We start from the raw sequence: 19,665 nt of genomic DNA, 5'->3' as shown, positions 1-19,665 counted from the left end.
GATTTTTTACAGTGAATGCTGGGGTAATCAAACCATGACGTGCGAGATAACTTCAAATGAGACGCCAAAGGATCTCGAGCGTAGGATATGCTTCAGCAAATTTAAGTGAGAGAAAAAATAAATTTTCAAAATAAAAAATCGGGCGTTCCCACCGAAACTGAAATACATCAGCTACGATGTTGATAGCAAGCAGATATGTTAATTTGAGCGAATAAGAAACAAGAATGCGACCGTCCGCTACTGAAGGAAATAAGTCAGATCTGCCCGCAAATCTCATCGTACTACATCGTAGGCTATGGCTAGTATCCCACTCCTGTTTAAGCTATTGATGTGTCACCTCTTCACTACCCTGCATACAATATAGATATAGGCAATGCAATATGGCTACATTTTACTGCAAATAAGTTTTTATTTCCGGTTAAATGTGGTAATAGGTTGAGTAAATTCGAAAGAGAAGTATCATTCCTTTATGTTCATAGTTTCATACGTCGACTTTGATATCTTTTCAGTACTTCAACGGCCTGGAATAAATTAGGAACATTAGATGCACTGTATATAATTATTACATATTCGGAAAATGGCATTGAATTGATTGATGCGTTATTTTGCTGCAGGTGATTTCCAGAGGTGGTCACTGGTCAGTAACGAAGTACTTCTACTTTTTTGAAGTACTCAAGTAGTTTTCCTCTACTTCTGGTACTTACTCAAGTAGATCTGATTTTCTCTACTTCTACTTTTACTTCATAATATTTTTGTGATCTACTTACTTACTTTTCGCTATTTTCAGTTTGTCAAGTAGAAGTAGTTTAATCCCCCAATACTAACCTGAGGAATTTCGGGGCTGTTTACACGCAGTACCAACATTTAATATTCATGAAAGTCAAGTAAAGTCCAGAAATTTTGTTGCACTTCGCACACAGTAGTTATGGAGTGACAAATATGTTTTAACGAGAGTATCAGAAATATAATTTAGGTACTGGATTGCTTGGTTCCGCTCACACCGCATTGTCGCCCATATCAAATATTTCATCACAGTATACATGGCCCACCATAACGTTTGAAACTACCGTTTCGCAATCTAGCAATTACCTATCATATCGTAATCTAGCAGCCCATGACGTGTCCTGCTAATCTGGAAAATGTGGCTTTTTTAACGTTACACCTGTTTTAGCTGATCACCTTTGAAGCTTTATGGACAAAAGACATGAAATATATTTCCGCTTTTTAGAAGTGGTATTTGTATTTCACTATTAATTCTGAGTATCATAATTTGAGTTCTAGTTACTTTCAGTTCTTTTGTCTGCAGAGCACAGGCCTATATGTTGAAACATAAAAGCAAGTGTAGTAATGCCTCTATCTTCCGAAAATAAAGCTACACTAAATATAGATTTTACGATCCACAATACTTGTTATTAACGTACACTAGTCACGCAAAGTGTTCAAATCGTATTCGATACAACTTGTCCGTATTGCTCTTCGCCTAAACTTGGTGCCTTATGGGGTGGCGCCATGCCATGATATTCTCTAAAACGGGGTCTTCTAGTAAACAAAGGGTTTCTATCTCATTTTCATATCAGTGCTATAATTTACATCTGATCTCCTCGGATGCATCAATACGAATCAAGCTCTCTGCACCTTCTGCATAGCTCAATTTGCAGCTTACAGTCCGTGCGAACGAATTAAGACTGTTTCTAAAACTACTTACTTACTTGAGTAGATTTAAAGTCGGTCAATTCTACTTTTACTGCAAGTAGTTTTAGGTTGCTTATGGAAGAAGTACTTCTACTACTTGTACTTGGGTAGATTTTGTCGTCGCTACTTCTACTTCTACTTGAGTAGCTTTCTTGACTACTTTGACCACCTCTGGTGATTTCGCGCTATATTTCTTATTTCGTCGCGTCATTAACCTACCAAATCAATATAGTTTGCGCTGCTGTAAATTGCCTATAGAACTACCCTGTTGAAGTACTAAGATATCTCAATCATAGATGGGACCACCGAGATTGGCGTTACAATATTGCCGATAAAACATCAAAGATGTGTCGGTGTTGATGTTTCGACAGATTAATGCTACGATGGCGCATTGGTTTCATCGCCTGGTATAGTTATCTGAATTTCAATCATAAAAACTGATGTAAATCTATCCAAATACTACTCGACAAATTAAGAATGTAAACAGTGAGTTTAACCGCATAAACTACTCAATTCGAAACGGAAGTAATCTATAACCCCACTGCATGAGTGTAATGTGTATAACATTAACAAAGATATTGGAATAAATGAAATATGGCATTACGGATCATATTATGTGAAAGACGACAAGTCTTAAACTGATTGTGAGAAACTGTGTCATAATGAACTAGGGTATATCACATTTTTACTTCAGTCACCGACGCAGTGCTGCGGTACTTACGGATGCATTTTGGTAGTTCAGCCCTCCAGTTGCCGCCACGACCGCAAGATACTTGCTGATACGCTTTATTGAGTTTGTATCCGCGGCTGCAGTAGAACGTGATCTTTTCCCCGTAAGAGTAGGAGTATTTATTCCCCGGGTAGAAGAAGGCGTAGGAATAGGGACGGGGAACGCCGCAGTTTTCTGGAATACGAGTATATTGTGTTACGATTAGAGCATTTAATTTTGAACAGCCACTTAAAATTAATATTTGCAGTTAGTGAATTTCCCACCACCCCCACCATAGCGAATGAATTCCGGTAAATTATCCCCACAAACATTCGCCCTCTGAATTATCCGATAATTATAAACTGGTCGTGTTCTATTAGGCTACTTTCCCCATCCTTTAACGAGTATAAAGTCAGGCGAAGAGTATGTCTCGTTATGAAAGTCAACACAGTTTTAGCTACCATACTCAATTGATTTGCAGTGTGCACTATGACATTTATTGTAGCGATACATTGTGCTTTCACTTTTTTTTTGTGCTGTCCGACTGCATCGGCGTCAGGGCGTGTTAATACAGTCACTGGGGCAGCTGGTACATATACGTTTATGAGCTACATGAAATTATTATTTACACAGTCTCCCATTAGAAGTATTTAAAATACGTTGTTGGCTATTGTTTGCTTGTTTGGTGTATTCGTCTATTTGTCCACTAGTACGGTCGTTGGTCAGTGGTCACTTGCACCTGGCCGATAATTTTCAGTTTTATTCCGTAACTGCCGACTTCTAGCGCGGCCCACTTCTAGTATTGTTATAAGACCGCTTACGCTGGTTAGATGGCGAGGAGGAGCCAAGACATACCTTAAGCACTTAAGTAGGAATTGTTTGTCGGCTATATATGAACAATTGAGCATGGAGATCGTATAAAGTTAAAATCGTGTTCTCATCATCATTTTGTGGATTTACTTCCAGATCAAGCAATCACCACATCGTGCGGAAGCTTATAAACATCAGACACGGTTTCTCAGTAAATGATTATATCGCCCAAAGTAGCGGTAGGCCTATAACCGTTTAATTATTCGAACAAATGCTCATTGAGACTTGCTATGACACTAATATTTACTACCGTGTTTCTTTTAGTCAATCAATAGTTTCAACTTGTCTCATTGCTTTGAATGTGTTATCCAAATCACTTACTGTTGCACATGGGGGCCTTGTTATCCCAGTTTCCGTCATCCATACATGTCATGTAGGAATACCTGGAACCGTGGTACGACATTTGGTATTCTGACTTGCAGCGGTATTGCACTCGCTCGCCCTTGCGGTAGTACATTTTCATTGGATAGTAGTACCCGTGCATTACATCGTTTCCCATGCAGTACTCTGTAAATGAATCAACTTTTGTAAAGGATGTAATCTATTGTTGCGGACATGATACGAAACCTATTCGGTAATATGATTTAAAATAAAAAATCTGTTCCATACAAAGCTACTATAGCGAACCAAGAGTGAATTGCAGAATGCAGAATCTTACTCTTGCACTTCTGCGGCTCGCCGTCCCAGTTTCCGTCCTTCATACACTTCGCGTGTTTGCGGTAGTTGGCAGGGGCGTAGTACCCGTAATCGCATTCAAACTTGGTGTATTCACCTTCCATGTATCGCATCTTGGAATACGCCACGTGGTTGTAGGCGCGGTGATCTGGCACTTTGCAGTATTCTTAAGGGATATCATTCGGATTAGCATGGCAAAGTGCGTGAAAGCGGATATACTTAATTGGGAAAGGTTGAATACGCTGTTTATATAGCCTACAAAATTATCTTACAAGTATAAATATAGCAGTATCTGTGTGGGCTTTCTTTGCTACACCCAATACGTTGTGGTCGCAGGACCATGGGTAAACAGACTATATTAACTTGTTCACGCAAATACCATTTCCTGCCCATATTCTGTTAGATTTGTTCCGAAAAGCGTCAATTGTCCTCCATGACAATATCTGATATGATTCCGAAACATGAATGCTGAATTTTACCCAGCAGCTAGACATTCTATCATAAGCAGAGGACCTGATAGATTAATACTATCCACAGAGAAGTAGCAGGTTGTTGAGAATTTTTGACGGATTCTATATAGGATAACATATGACCGGAACGAGCACCACCTTAGTCTATTACCTAATACCTACACGCACGGATAAGATATTGTACGCGAACATATAAACTTTGTGCGATAATTGGGCAGGATAGAAGTACTTTCATTAAACTCCGTAAATTCTTACTGGTTGGCATCCTTTTGCACTCCGGTAATTTGTCCCAATTGCCGTCCATCTGGCAGGAAGAGTAATATTTCATCATCATTCCCTCGTTGTACTTGTAATACCCTGGTTTGCACTTGACGTATATCTGGTCTTCGGTGTCGTAGTATTTCATCTCGGGTTCGTAGTAGCCGTGTTCTACCATCGGCGGGGAGCAGTATTCTGAGAAAGATGGTATTCTGAACTGATTGGGAATATGATGACTTGAGTTCCACAAAACGGCTCTCGTAGTCAATTCTGCTTTGACCCTTGATTGCAATGATTCGAATATACAATAAAGATTGAGTGTTCATGATTACCAGATTTAGCCCTAGTCCATACAATAACTCTGATTACAGGTAGAATTGTCATTTCAATCGAGCGCGTCATTTCAACCGTAGACATAGAATGTTCAATTCGTTGGATGATTAACACAGGGCGATGCATATCATTTAGTTTTCGGTAACCAATTAACTTGTTCTTTTTGATAATAACTTGGAGTCGACTTTTATCAAAATATGCCAACCTATTTACTACCAACAAAAGGAGTTCATGTACCACATAAATATAGTACCTTGAACTTGAACGAAATCTTCACCTCGATTATCATTCGTATTTTCATGTCGGTGACGTCATGCTTGGTGATTGGATTGTTGATATACTCTGTTCTTTCTACTTCTCAACTAGTTTTTTTTATGTCATAATGACCAGTAAATAATTGACTGGTAATCGAACCGTTCAGGAAGGTACTGAGACACCATAGGATTTGTATGGCTGGGGAAAATCGATTCCTAAACGAGTGTTAAGCTTGTGGTCGATTATTTGAGTATCACTCATTATGACATTTTAACTATAGGCCTACAATGTGTCTACTCTACACTTGAATTTCAGTAGCTGCCCGGATATTCGATACATACTTTTACCGATCTTCATACACTTGGGTTGCTTCCGAGTCCATTTTCCATCTCTACCGCAATAGTTGTAGACGTACGCGTTGTCATCATGGTACTTGAGTCGGTATCCAATAGCACACTGGTAATATACTCTGTCGCCCGGTTTGTAACTAGCCTTCATCGGTGAATAGACGCCATGTGGTACCATCATATGCATACAAGAGCCTGTAAACGATATGATGATATTCGTCGGTTAGAGACATCGGGCTAGTTCGAAATGCATCTACTCCTAGTGGCGCTACCTCAGTACGAGTAGCCTAAAAGTAGTGGTCTCAAAGGCGTGTCAAAATACTCCAATTCGAAGTAGAAATGAGAGGTTTGATAAGTATTCAAGTTTCAAAACGTAAAATAGATTAAAGCGTCGCATAAATATAGTAATCAAACTGAGGTAATCTATTTTCCATATAGAAAAATGCATTTCGATGCCATCGCAATGACGAATGACTATTGAAAGATTTACGATTCAGGACAATGGTCGAATAAAATATTGAAGTACAGTCACAAAGGACTCTCTCACTCGTGAAAGTGATACAAACCTATCAACGAACTACTTTCCGCTTCACAGATTCTGAAGAGTAACTAATTCAGTGCTTTGGTACTAAATCTGTCGGGAAAAAGAAGTAGCCTCGCGTATAAGCATTGAAATTTGAGCACGTAGTCTGAGTAACCAATGCCTGCTTGAGTACATTAGTAGAAGAATTTGGTGACTGATACTGATCGTCTCCAACGGTAAGATGCCATAGTATATGTTTAACATTATAAACGCTTCAGACGGAGTATAATGTTTGATACCTGCTGTCATCTTCTTGCACGTTGGCGGCTTCATGTCCCACATACGATCCTGTCCACAAGTCGCGTACGAATAGTATTTGCCTTCGTAGTGCTTGTAATATCCCTCGTTACACTTGAAACGGAGTTGGTTACCGACGGAGTACATTTTCCTGCTGGGCTTGAGTGTGCCGTGTTCGAATTTCGGCATTTTGCAGTACACTGTTATCGGAAAATACTAGTCGCGCCTTCAGCAGTGGAATGTCTTTGTAAAACATCGGGTAAGGGTCAGCAAGAAAGCAGACACATTAGGATTACACCAAATTAATCAGTAATGTTTTAGTTGTTGAGTAAGTGCCGCCATAGTTGCTGTAGTTACTATTATACGTAGAAAAAGTCGTCTCGATATGGAGTTGCAATTTCCGATTATATATATATATTACCCGCTATTGGGCAAAGCATTTGCTGTCTTGTTGTAAGACGGGAAGTAAATAGTGGTGACACTCTCGTTCGGGACTTGGTCTATATCTCACTAATTGGATAACCAATTTCCTCTTCGTATTTGGTCAAATGAACATGCACGGACAAGGACGCTGTATGTCAGCATTGTATAAACTTATAGCCTAAAAATAAAATTTCGCTGCATTTCAGGCGATTTCAAATTTTGCCAAAATGATTTTCGGTTGCGACTCGTACCTAGTATAATATATTTTAGGTATGAGAGTGTGTTAGATTTCGGCCTTGTGTCAAATAATACTGGTATCGACTAAACGATTAAAAAATTAAATTCATAACTTGATATGGCTGTTAGAATAATCGCAATACATACAGTCTACGGTAACGTTACATTGGCCAACCATTCGACGAGAAGAGCACAGATTCACATTTTAAAGGACCACATTAAAAAATCTATACGGGATAAGGATTCAGAATTTTTTGCGAAACTGGATTTGGAAATGGAATTTTCAATTATATGAAATGTTCGTGTTATTACTAACTACTTTATGTGCAGGAATATTCTCGGATTATAGTTTCGATTAACAACAGTTTGACCACTGATTATAAATCGCTCGTAATACTTCCATCAACCTACTTTTCTTCATATCCAAGCACTTGGGTGATTTGTACTTCCATTTCCCGTCCATGCAAACGTTATATTCGTATTCTTCTCCTCTGTAAGATTTCTTGAAGCCCCTGGCACATTGGTAGTAGAGCTTCGAACCTTGTTGATATCTTTCAAACATCGGCCAGTATGATCCATAATAAAATTCCGGCGCGTGGCAATAACCTGCAAATAATGGGAACAATGTACACCCAGGTAATTTTAGTCGGCGCCAAACGTACTCATCATCGCCTTCTTGCACATCGGTGGTTTCCTGTCCCAATACCCGCCCGGTTTGCACGTAGCGTAGTCGTATCTCTCGCCCTCGTAGTAGAGCTTGTAACCGTCTTTGCATTTGTAGCTGACTTTCTCGCCGTACGCATATTTGGATTTGGACGTCATGACCATACCGTGTTCAATCACGGGAGCATCGCAATGAGCTGAACATAAGTATGCCGTGTAGAGGTAAGCAATATTTTGCTTTAAGCTAATTATATGTATCAGCTACTCTATTAAAATCATTGTTAAATAAAACTTGAAGGTTTTAAACTGGGGCAAAGCCGTCAGCATTCCAAGCATACATCTTGCAATATTGCATTAACATAGCATTCGAGATTTATTAAAACCCTCCTTCACTCTATTCTGACTTCAGCATTTAATTTTATAGGAATTCGTTTTGATGCTAAAAGCTATAAGCCAGGGGTGTCAAACATAGGGCCCGCGAAGCTAAGATTGCTAAATTAAAATGATTATATTTGTTCGCACATTTAATTCCAAAGTTCTCTCTCGACAGCAAATGCGAAGTACGCTCACTGCTCATATACCAAATTATAACATTCTGGCGGCAATGCTGCGCTTTCATAACTAGCAAGTCGGTGACATTGGTACCAAATAGTGAGGCGGTTAAGAGAAACGCAAGCCATCAGTTCAGTTCATGAACCGAAAGCAAGTCATTCACAGAGACGAAAACGCCATTGTTGAACATAATGCACGTTAACCCACATTGTGCTCGAAGAATACAGTGTAAATATCTGCGGGGGCGCTTCTCGGAGGAAAACGGTCCCCGGCCGCAGTAACTCATTTGATCCGTATTATATCCAGCATTCATGCCATTCTAGATTATATTTCAGTTGTGCTGACATAATTATTTAGGTTCCACTTTCATGAGTGAGTTTAATGTTTCCAAGTTTTTTATCATAGAGTCAATGAGTTGGGTTTCATTACTAAATTCCAATTTCGTTGGTATGGATATATATAACTACGCTGTTGAGTTAAAATCCGTCACGTACGTTGATTGCAATTTGGGCTTAAATGACATCATATGCTGAGCAAGAGAAGCCTATACTAGTAATTAATACGCGGCAGTGATCCTTAGATTTTCATCCGTAAACCCGAAGCAGCTACGGCCTGTAAAAATGAATTCTCACGGATATCACACTTTAGTCTGTGGACGTGAACTCAGTTTAATAAAAAACTGCATTAACGTCATGATAGATATCGGCAATAATGCGAAGAGAAAGGCGCTTTGACTCTATATTTTTGTGATCACCGTGACAGTTCATACAAGCCATAGGAAAGCTAGATTACAATTTAATACGTAATACATATTTTGAGGGTGAATAGAAACGGAAGTCCGGGTACCACGATCTTGGGTTTCACGAAACAGGTCTCCATACCTTTCGTGGCCAATTTGCACATTGGATGCATGAATTGCCAATTTCCATCGCCCATACATATGTTGTATTCAAACCAATCTTCGCCGTACACCAGCGTGTATCCTTCCTCGCATTTGGTGTAGTAGAGACGATCTCCTGCACTGTACATCTTCAATGCGGGCGTGTACTTTCCATGCTCGAAATTCGGTGGGTTGCAGTAATCTGTAGCAACAAGAATTTTCAGTCGAGACACGGTTTGTTTTGAATGGATCGCTTTGATTCACAAAAATGAAGCGTCATCCGTATAGTAGGTAGTAGACACAATTTACCAGTGATATTCACCTTTATTTTCGTTACCATCAAAAGATCATTATTTCCTAATATGTTCTATTATCAAATGTAATGGCAAGAAAGAAAGAATGCAGACTTACCCATCTTGTGGCTTTTGCACATCGGCGGATCTTTGTCCCAAATGCCATCTCTTCCGCATGTAGCATACTCGTACTGATCCTTCCAATAATACATACCGTATCCATAATTGCACTTGAATCGCAAACGGTCCCCATAGTTGTATCGCCTCATTTTAGGGTGGTACATGCCATGCATGATTTTCGGAGAGTAGCAGTAATCTGAAGGAAATCATTTATAATTTTGTTAGAGGCCAGTAATTTAAATTTTGGTCGGATACAACGGCGCATACAACAGTTTGATTTCAAATCATATACAGCCTAGGCAAGAAAGTCATCCTAATCCACCTCCACTCCACCTTGCAGTGTTCAGAATCAACTAAGCCAACCGGGAAAACGTATTCACCACATCTGGACTTCAGCTATTGTTTGGCATTTTGTGACATATAATTCGCTCAATAGACGTAGACTTAGACTGCGTAGACTTTTCAGAGTGATTGGAAATCTTACTTTTGTGCGCAGATTTGCACATGGGCGGCGGGTGATTCCACATTCCGTTTTTGCACATGGCGTAGTCGTATTTTTCCATGTCATAATGCAATTTGTAACCTTCGTCGCAGTCATAGTACACTTTTTCTCCGTCTTTGTACCAGCTTTTGTTCGGTCTTCGTTTGCCGTACATTACGTCATGTCCCATGCAACCAGCTGAATTCAATATGGGATGAATCATTTCGAGAATCTAGCGGAAGTAGCCTACAACTGTCCAAGCCTACTTCGATGAATCTAAATTGCTTGTGCCGCAGATTAGTACGCTTTTGAATTTATGACGCTTCTGTACAATATGTCTATATTATCTATTGTAAATGTCTAGGAGAAACGACAAAACTACTCTAGACGCCATTTTGTATATGTGACGCCATATTGCTTTTCAAAAAGAAAGCGTCATCTGTTCGCATATTTCCTGATTATGAGTATGATAATTAATATATATATATATTATTACTCTTGTAGAGTCCTGTCAAAGAATCCGTTTCTATATAGACTCAGTTTGAGGAACTACGTAAAATACTTGACGAAAATTATAGGAGGAAACCTCTTGAGAATTAAGTTCAAATAACTGAAAAACCGTATTCCAAGCAGAAAAAAGCGGCGATAATAAGGTTCATATCACATACTTCAATAACACGCATATCCGTTTTTGAAATTTTATGTGGGACAATTTATATCCATCACATTATTGTGGTTTTGTGATATTCCGACGATTTATATGTTTAATTTTGAGTGAAATATAGTTTGTTGAGAAGTTTGAATCGATTTTAATAATGAATGCCACACGAATCGTGCGATGAAGGTGCTGTACCTGCCCACTCCAGCTGAATATATTTTTGAAGATCGTATGCATCTGTAAGGTCAGTCAGTTGGCGTTAGTCTGAAAGATCTCTTAACTTCGGAAGTAGCCACATACGTTGCCTGCTATAATTATGCGAGCTCTCGGCCAAATCTAGTCTTAGAACTTTTATTACTTCAGTAATTCCTAGACCTATTATTTTTTCACAAGTAATTGAGTACAAATTTAGAACATTACTACTACTTTTACTACTTGAGTGGCAACGTTAACTACTTTGGCACCTCTATAAATTAAACAGTATCAATAACATGTTGAAAGCATAAAGGTAAATGCGGTTACAAAATATGTATTTAGCAACAATGTAAATGCCTTACATCCGCTGGAGTGCTTCATGCTGTTGCACTTGGGAGGATCGAAGTCCCATTTACCATCTTTGCCACAAGTGCGATATTCATACCAGTCATTTTCGAAAAACAGCCCGTATCCCTCTTTGCATCTGTGGTACATTCTATCTCCTTCCATATACATTTTCATGTCAGGGAAATGATAGCCATGTTCGACCATGCTCGGCATGCAATATTCTGAAACGTAGCGGGAATTTTTCATTTGTTCGCGTTCGGACATGATGGGATAGTTCCATATTGGCTGATATCGCATTGAAGACTCACTCATATTCATAGGTCTGCATTTAGGTGCTTCGAAGTCCCAGTTTCCATCGTTCTTGCAGGTTGCGTATTGAAACCAGTCTTTGTCGAAGAACAACTTGTATCCGTCCTTGCATTTGAAAGATATGCGTTCCCCTTTCTGGTATTTCTTTTTCATGGGCATGACCATTCCGTTAAAGTCAGGTTTCTTGCACATTACTGATAAACATTTAATTTGGATATATCAAGAGCAGGTACTTTCGTTTTGATATTAAGAAACAGTTTATTCAGAAAAGGACTACGGCTGATAATTCTAATGTAGCAAAACTTCAAAGATTCCGAATTCCAAGTCACATGTTGCTTAACCATAAATCAATTTCACGAATCCATCTATATCGCCGTACTGAGGGAAGACAAGCACTCAAAAGTTTTCCAATTGTTCGTTTTCGAACATTAAGATGACATTTTCCTTGCATTCATCACAACACACTTTTGACGACAACACAATTGACGAAATTATAATAAACGCTTATCCAATTGTAGTATTTCGGAGTATAATGTCAATTCTAGTGAGAATTGGGTGATCGCGTGCCACCCGAAATTGTCACAATTCTTTCAAAATATTTTTATAGAGCGTTGATACACATTCCTCATATTTTCACTTGATATAATCTTGTAAATTATGGCAACAATGCAATTCCAAGGGTCAAGTTAAATACTGGGAATGGTGGGAACCTCGGAAAGGTTGAGGCTCGTGTGAACACGAACCTTTTAAAAGGTTCTGTGTGAACGCGAACGTGAAACTTATGACGTCACGTGACGTCATATTGCTAATTCCAACCCTACATTTCAGTGAAGTGATAGCCTATATTAATATACACGATACCTAACGACGACTCGGGCCACATAATGCCACAATGCTGAAGTACATACTGACTTTTTAAACGTCGCTAAATGTATCATCAGGGACAATCAAATGATATAATGATTCCATAACATCAGTATCTTCCGCCGCTTTGCCAACAATTTCGACGAGTACTTGGAAGGAAATATAAGCTTAGGCTTTAACGGTCTAGGCCAGACCGGACAATGTATTCGGCGTCTGAGTGTTGCTACGTTGATGTTGAGCAGAGTGTGCTATGGGTTTTACCCCATTAACAAGTTCTACAGCATCTAGCCCACACCCAAATCGCACGGATTTGGTTTTTATGACACAGTGAAACATGAAATCGGGACGGACCCCGTACGCTTGCTAGATTTGTTATATCAGATAACGGTATCAATTTAATTGATTGGTTGAATAAGCGTCATTCGCTGACCACCTGTAGCGTATTTCGCTCTTGATGTTGTGTGATACAGTGATTGCGGGTCAAGCTTACAGCAGAGAGTCAATAAATATTCACAAACACAAAGTTGGATATTTCGAGCAAACTATTTTAATAAAGCATGTAAAATTTTTGAGATTGTGAAGGTGCATGCTCGGTTAGTGTTGATTCTTTATGCTGCCAGCGCCATGCATAGAGTGGCCCGTAGTTGAAATGTGATAAATCTCAACCAATGATGTTATAATGACGTGAAAATTGTAATATATGAAAAAGGTTCACAGTGCAGAACCTACCAAGGTTCGTTTGTGAACGTGGACCTCTAAATTTCCGAGGTTCACACACAGAACGCGAACGTGAACCTCACGTTCACACCATCTCTAATAAATACCCAATTGCTACAAAATACGAAAGTTAAGTTAATGCTGAACAGTTGCCGTCAGCGCCACAAAAAGTACGAGCTTGAAACAGAATTGTATAGAATGCGCTCAAAGCTTCCCCATAACAACGAACGGTCACCCGTCAGGTAAAACTGTTGTTGTATATACCTTGTTTCATTACGCATCTGGGCGGCATGAAGTCCCACATCCCATTTTTCATGCAGGTAGCGTATTCATACCATGGTCCGTCGTAAAATAGCATATATCCTTCGTCGCATTTGTAAGACACCCTGTCCCCGTAATAGTAGTGATTCTTGTTAAGCTGTGGCATCCCATGATCGATCATTGGTTTTTCACAGTACTCTAAAAAATTGAGATGCCGGTCAATATTCCATGCAGGCGCCATTTTAAGTGTTACAGCATCATTCATTTAGGATAATCTCACGTAAAAAACGCGTATTCTTGGCGTACGGCATGTGATTGTATTTCACATGCTTCGGAGCTGTAGATTTTTCTGTAATGGACGTAATTTGGGTTGCATTTAAAACAAAAATCAATTAGCAACAAACATGTTTGAAACAAGGCCCTAATTTAAAACATGTTTTTTATTTTTTCAAGCCTTGACGTCACGAATATTCAGTTGTGACATCATAATGGAATTTACATTGACAGATGAAAATATAGGGTAAATATAGCGCCTTTGACGAAATATCTGTACTATAACTGTTGAACCGACTATTTTGAGGGTTGCAACCATCCGATATCGATATACGTCGGCTAAATTGGGCGGTAATTGTCCGTAGGCTCATACAACATATTTTTCGGAAATTATTTACCCAATTATGGCATATTTTACAACTTGAAAAAAAAAATGGTAAAATGCCTCTGTTTAAAACACTGTTTAAAGCATGTTTTAAACAAAGTGTTTTAAAACACGGTTTGTTTTATATGCAACCCTAGACGTAATTGTGCATCTGATGATTGTAGGGAGGCAATCCAAGCCGGGACAAGTTACGTTTCTACGAAATATTGTTTACAAAATCTTCTAATTTTCAAGTAATGGTAGATATAAAAATTCTAATCGGCGTATACTATAAGGGTTCTCGAAAAAAGAAGTATTGTTTCATTGTATAACACAATGTACAGTTACTCGTCAAATTTAAAGTTACAAACATAAGTATAACCATGTCCATGCCCTACACCTAATTTCCTATCGCACTCACTTGCACTTTCACATTTAAACGGCATATTGTCCCAATTGCCGTCCTTCATACAAGTTGCCCTCATGTAGCCATATTTTTCTGGCTTCTTGTAGCCGTCCATACAGTAGTAATAGATCTTGTCATCGTGCATGTACATTTTCTTAGCGTAAGACTTGTGATGATTCATCATGTGATCCGGAGCACTGCAGTATTCTAACAATAATACATTGAAAATATGAGTTTGTCGAATACATCGCTGTTTTCAGATGTCCCAGCTTTATGATTAAGATTCGTCAAATTTCCACAAAATGCAGTTTCATACATTGCAACAGCCACTGTATAGCCAACATTACAAATGTAGGGAGTAGGCGTTGCATTGGATCTAGCTATTTAGTTTTGCAGGAATAAGCTATTTAATGAACCTAGCAACGCTATTGAATTGTTAGCTCATTTTATACCAACTTTGATTATTACTATATATATTAGGGTTGCCATACGTCCGGAATTTCCCGGACATGTCCGGAATTTCACTGTAAAAACTGCGTCCGGGAGGAAATTCTAAAATATGCCTAAATGTCCGGAATTTTGAAGGCGTGAAGTAGGCTCAACATTTTTTCGTAAATCAGCATAAATAATATTATTGTCAAGCAGATTTATGCCATTTGAAATTTTTCCTCGTGCTGTGCGCGATTCGATACAACGTATAGTGATATTAATATGGGGACCACGCACCGCCCTCGCAAAAAATGCAATCAAAATTAAATAAAAATAACCATCATTTACTGAAATATGTGTAATTGGTTTAGCAATTACAAGATAACGGTATATTCGTGGAGTTGGTTAAGGCCGTTTGGGGCTTTAGTCAAAGACAGTTGTTCTACACCTGGGGGTCGTTTGCCTTTATTCTGGTGATCGCGAAGATGTTGGACGTCATCAGCTCCCAAAATATGCATTGAGTAAGTCTGGGCAAGCTGACCTCGGAACATTTTCCACTTGGAAATGAGTGCGCGACCATAAAAGGTTGGAAACCACCGGATGTGAAATCTACTGGTGTATTTTATAGTAATATATGGAAGAACCAATATTAATAACAGAATTCATTCACAAATTTTAACAAGCAGATGCACATAGTAAGCCCGCAAGAAGTTGCTTCGAATACCCTATGTTGCCTTCCCAAGATTAGTGATTTTTCGTGCGGAAGGGGACTGAAACAATGTTGTTTCGGACCTGATTACAACACACAGCCAGATAAATGCACCGACCTAACAATATAACAGGACTGTCATTGTCAAGCACACAACCGGATAGACCTGATAAGGTACACCAGACGATTTTATCCGGCCCGTGAAGAAATATGTTGCAGACCCAAGCTATCACCACAGCTCACATTCTAGATGGCCCAATTCAAAACCTATGTTCCACTCAGCTCCTGTACATGCGATAGGCGAAGCTTTGCTAGTGTGACGTCATAATAACTGACTATGTATTCATCCCATTGTGTAATCCGCTAGTGGGCGCTAAAGACTATCCGGAATTTGCTCCGCCAAAATATGGTAACCCTAATATATATTATAAGACCAAATTACCCATGGAATTAAATGAACTGTAAACAATTCAATACCGGGTAATAAATTTCTGCAGTTTAATAATCAATCAACGCTTAATAGATGCATGGTTCGTTTATCGCTTGTACGTTAGAATGAAGCTTTGTAATCCGCCATATTTCTGATTTATGGGTGCGAAGGTCATGACAGTCAGGGGTAGACCATGGGCATTGCTAATCGCGACCTGATACTGCAGTAAAAGGATAATACTTACTTTTGCACATTGGAGGTGTCCTATCCCACATTCCGTTGTCTCCGCACTTCATGTAATCGTATTTTCCCCCTTCGTAGTATTTATAATACTTATCGGGACACATAAAGGTAACTTTCTCGCCGTAGTAGTAGTGGTCCTTCATGGGTTCGTATTTGCCGTAGTTCATTTTGGCCACCTTGCAATAATCTAACGCAATAAACGACGATGAATTATACTGTGGTATGACGCAACGATGTGCGAACGCCTTCATTGACTCCCCGCAGACTCCTTACCGTAGCATTTTGACGCCTGCTTCCATTTTCCATCCATTTGACAGGTCGAATACGTATGCTTTTCTCTATTTCCTGGGCAGCCATAATAGAGTTTGTCATCGTATTTGTAGCCAGCCTTGTCCGGATAGAATTGACCGCCGAAGAATGTTCGAGGATGCGCGCAAGGCTCTGAAATATTTACGGAACCATAATGACTACGCCCTTTGTCTTCAGCGTTGTGACTTTTACACGACCACAAGGCGCCTGTGTTGGGAACTCGTCACTACCTTCCAGTCACTGCTGCATATTTCTAATCCGGTAGAGTCAGTTAAAAGTCACGCAATTTTCGAATCGTGTCAAGACAAGTCATCTCGCATTCGTCAATTTCCAGTTGGTTTCACCCCAGCAGATATCTTAAGCGTCAGTTGTCTGATTTTAATCTGCGGATCTCCATAATTACATATAGACTAGACCACGCCGAACTATATAGTCAAACTTGGTTTCCTACGATTTCTAAACCACTAAGTCGATGTCTGTCACAGCTAGGGTTGCATTCAAAACAAGCGGTCCATGTATGACAGGGGTTGGAAGCCTATTTCGTCAAAGGAGCTTTATTTAACCCTATATTTTCAAATGCGAATATAAATCCAGTATGACGTCATGACTCCGTAAAAAATGTTTTAAACGTGTTTGTTTTAAATAGATTCTTGTTTTAAACACAACCCTAGTCACAGCGGTAGTGTATGTATACGTGTCCGAACGAGAATGATGGTTACAGGTGCTCCTGTCGAATTAGTATGGGAGTGTAATTCAACGTAAGCTACGTTTCATGGCAACAATTTAGCATATAAGGCTATAAAGGCCGACCTCATATTTGCAGAGAGAAAAATTAAGGTTTGAGCATGTACCAAATGTCGTCGAAATTGCTAAGAAAGGATCAACTTTGTATTTTACACACCTGATTGAGTATATTTACGCATGGTTTCAATGATATTAGCCTACAATACCTGTAAACGTCAATATGGCGTCAATTAAGGCAAGCCGTAGCTGGTTTATCTCGATGTCGCTGCTGCTAACACGAATGATATCGAAATCGGAAACAGAAATAGAATTCAAAACATAATGGAATGATTTTTATCGCATGCTTCAAGTTGAATATTTGATGACTTGAAAATTAGATCAAAAAGTCTGCATCCGATTCGCGAGTTAATCGAAAATTGTTAGACCAGCAGTCCGAGTAAAGCCAAGTTATTTTGGGGCGGTGGTTGTCAAGCCAAGACCAAGGTAATGAGATGCAGACTGCTCTACTGTTAGCTTCCTGATTTAAACGTTTACATTCACGTAGGAAGTTATATGTGGACTTACTATTATCGCTACTGGTATATATCATCCTTCAGCGGGAAATATCCGATTCATTAAATTTGACCTTATTCGAAGTGGAGAAGATAGTATTACCCAGAGTTTCACTGTACGCCTACTACTTTAGGCCTACTTACTTATGCACATTGGCATATCAGAATCCCAATTGTTTGAGCTATCGCAGTTCAGTCGTTCTTTTCCTTTCATCTCGTACCCATCCCAGCATTTGATCCACACGGCACTACCGGATGGATATTTACCTCCACGCATGTCATGTGATGACCGCATTGTGGCATATTTCACATTTGGTTTGTCGCACGCTGCAAGAGTAATACATGTGATTAGTTAGTACACGATAAAAGTTCGTGTGAAACGGGATTTTGGTGTGGGACATCGCTACATAAAATCCAATATTTTTATTCACATAACAATTCCAGTATTGGTTGTAAATATGTTTTAGTATATCTGTCAATTATCGAGTTAAATCACCCACTGAACTGAAAAATCTAACGGAATCTTCCCAAGCAGCTATTAGTAATATTGAGGTTGATTCATTACAATTTACGCCGGTTCGCTCATCCTGCGGATAGCCCGCGTGTTAATACGCATTAAGTCTGTTTACTTGCCGATGTTTTATTCAAAATCAAAAGTGTTTGGCATGTAGTTGCCCGTGGCCGGGCTCAGTGCATAGTGTTTCACAATGCGGTTGCTTACAATCAAGTGAACTTAATAAGTTATAGGCCACTTACCAAGACATACTTGAATGATCAGTGCCACTGCGATGCAACTGAATAAATTGATCATGGTTGATTCTTCCGACTCTCGTTCGGATCGAAATCCACTTGTATATTCCGTTACCAAGACCAATCAAGGCAACTTGATCAAATGAGGTTTTATCATCGCATATATACACTTTGAGAAGGTCACGTGACAAGTATGCCCTCGGGTGAACGTGAATTTACCGGCTATTTGCAGAATATTTGAAAACGCAGATTCGCGGTAACGCCGGCCAATTTTGCATACGAATACAATCACTTCAAACCGAGTCGTGAATACAGACAACAACGTTGGATGACTTGCATTTGGGCGAAATGTGTTTTTTTTAAACTTTGACACGAATCAGGGAAATTATAGATACAACGGGTACGATGTAAACGTATCCACGGGTACCGTTCCGGAGGTTTACAAGAATTCAAGTTCATAACCACAATGATTTTGCTGTTTCGCTCATATGAATTGGCCTAAAACCACTTTCGTTCTCATCGATGTGATTCGCATGTAATGGAACATTTAGGTTCGCACGGATGGAAATTTCCCCGACAGTTTATACTGTGTTTAATTATTGAAAAGAATAATTCTTTGAATCTGTGAAAAAGCATGGCGTATTTGCCCATCTGTCGAGATAAGATACCTACCAACCCTGAAAGTTTCACGGGTTGTGTTGGTATGATCCGAACCATTGCATTTGTGTTTTCATCCACTTCCATAAAGTATTTTCCGAATGCAAAGATGGCAATAATGAAAGCGATCTTGTTTTATTGAATACCCAATAGTATTCGCTTACAATGGCTGTTATTTTACTAAGCTTTTTTGTTTCCTACTGCAACCTTAATCTGAAGTATTTTGACTTTCTTTGAAAGTACTATTTCTAATTAACTTACCTGAGGACAGCATCACTTTTTATGTCATCCGTGTAGCACCAGTAGTCGAGTCCTCTCAATATAATTCGATGCTGCTGTTCAATTACCATGGTTTTATATTATGCTAGAG

The 19,665-nt window shown here is 39.2% G+C and overlaps 1 pseudogene across 1 annotated transcript; it reads right to left on the bottom strand.

Annotated features, from left to right (window-relative positions):
- Window positions 1-389: 389 nt before the first annotated feature.
- LOC145442405 (complement factor H-like) lies at window positions 390-18,916 on the bottom strand (annotated as a pseudogene). Its single transcript, XR_013916061.1, has 19 exons — window positions 18,645-18,916; window positions 18,033-18,215; window positions 16,558-16,725; window positions 16,286-16,471; window positions 14,489-14,680; window positions 13,434-13,628; window positions 11,588-11,782; window positions 11,294-11,500; window positions 10,082-10,276; window positions 9,596-9,793; window positions 9,186-9,386; window positions 7,501-7,949; window positions 6,432-6,629; window positions 5,604-5,804; window positions 4,672-4,869; window positions 3,930-4,112; window positions 3,593-3,778; window positions 2,414-2,596; window positions 390-521 (listed from the first exon to the last, which is right to left on the bottom strand). The product of XR_013916061.1 is annotated as a complement factor H-like (transcript).
- Between the last annotated feature and the right edge of the window lie 749 nt (window positions 18,917-19,665).

The sequence above is a fragment of the Botryllus schlosseri genome, chromosome 1 (genome assembly GCF_051294905.1).
Source record: "Botryllus schlosseri isolate E-star chromosome 1, Bs_hap1, whole genome shotgun sequence".
NCBI classification, from domain to species: domain Eukaryota; kingdom Metazoa; phylum Chordata; class Ascidiacea; order Stolidobranchia; family Styelidae; genus Botryllus; species Botryllus schlosseri.
This window is presented reverse-complemented; position numbering and strand designations above follow the sequence as displayed.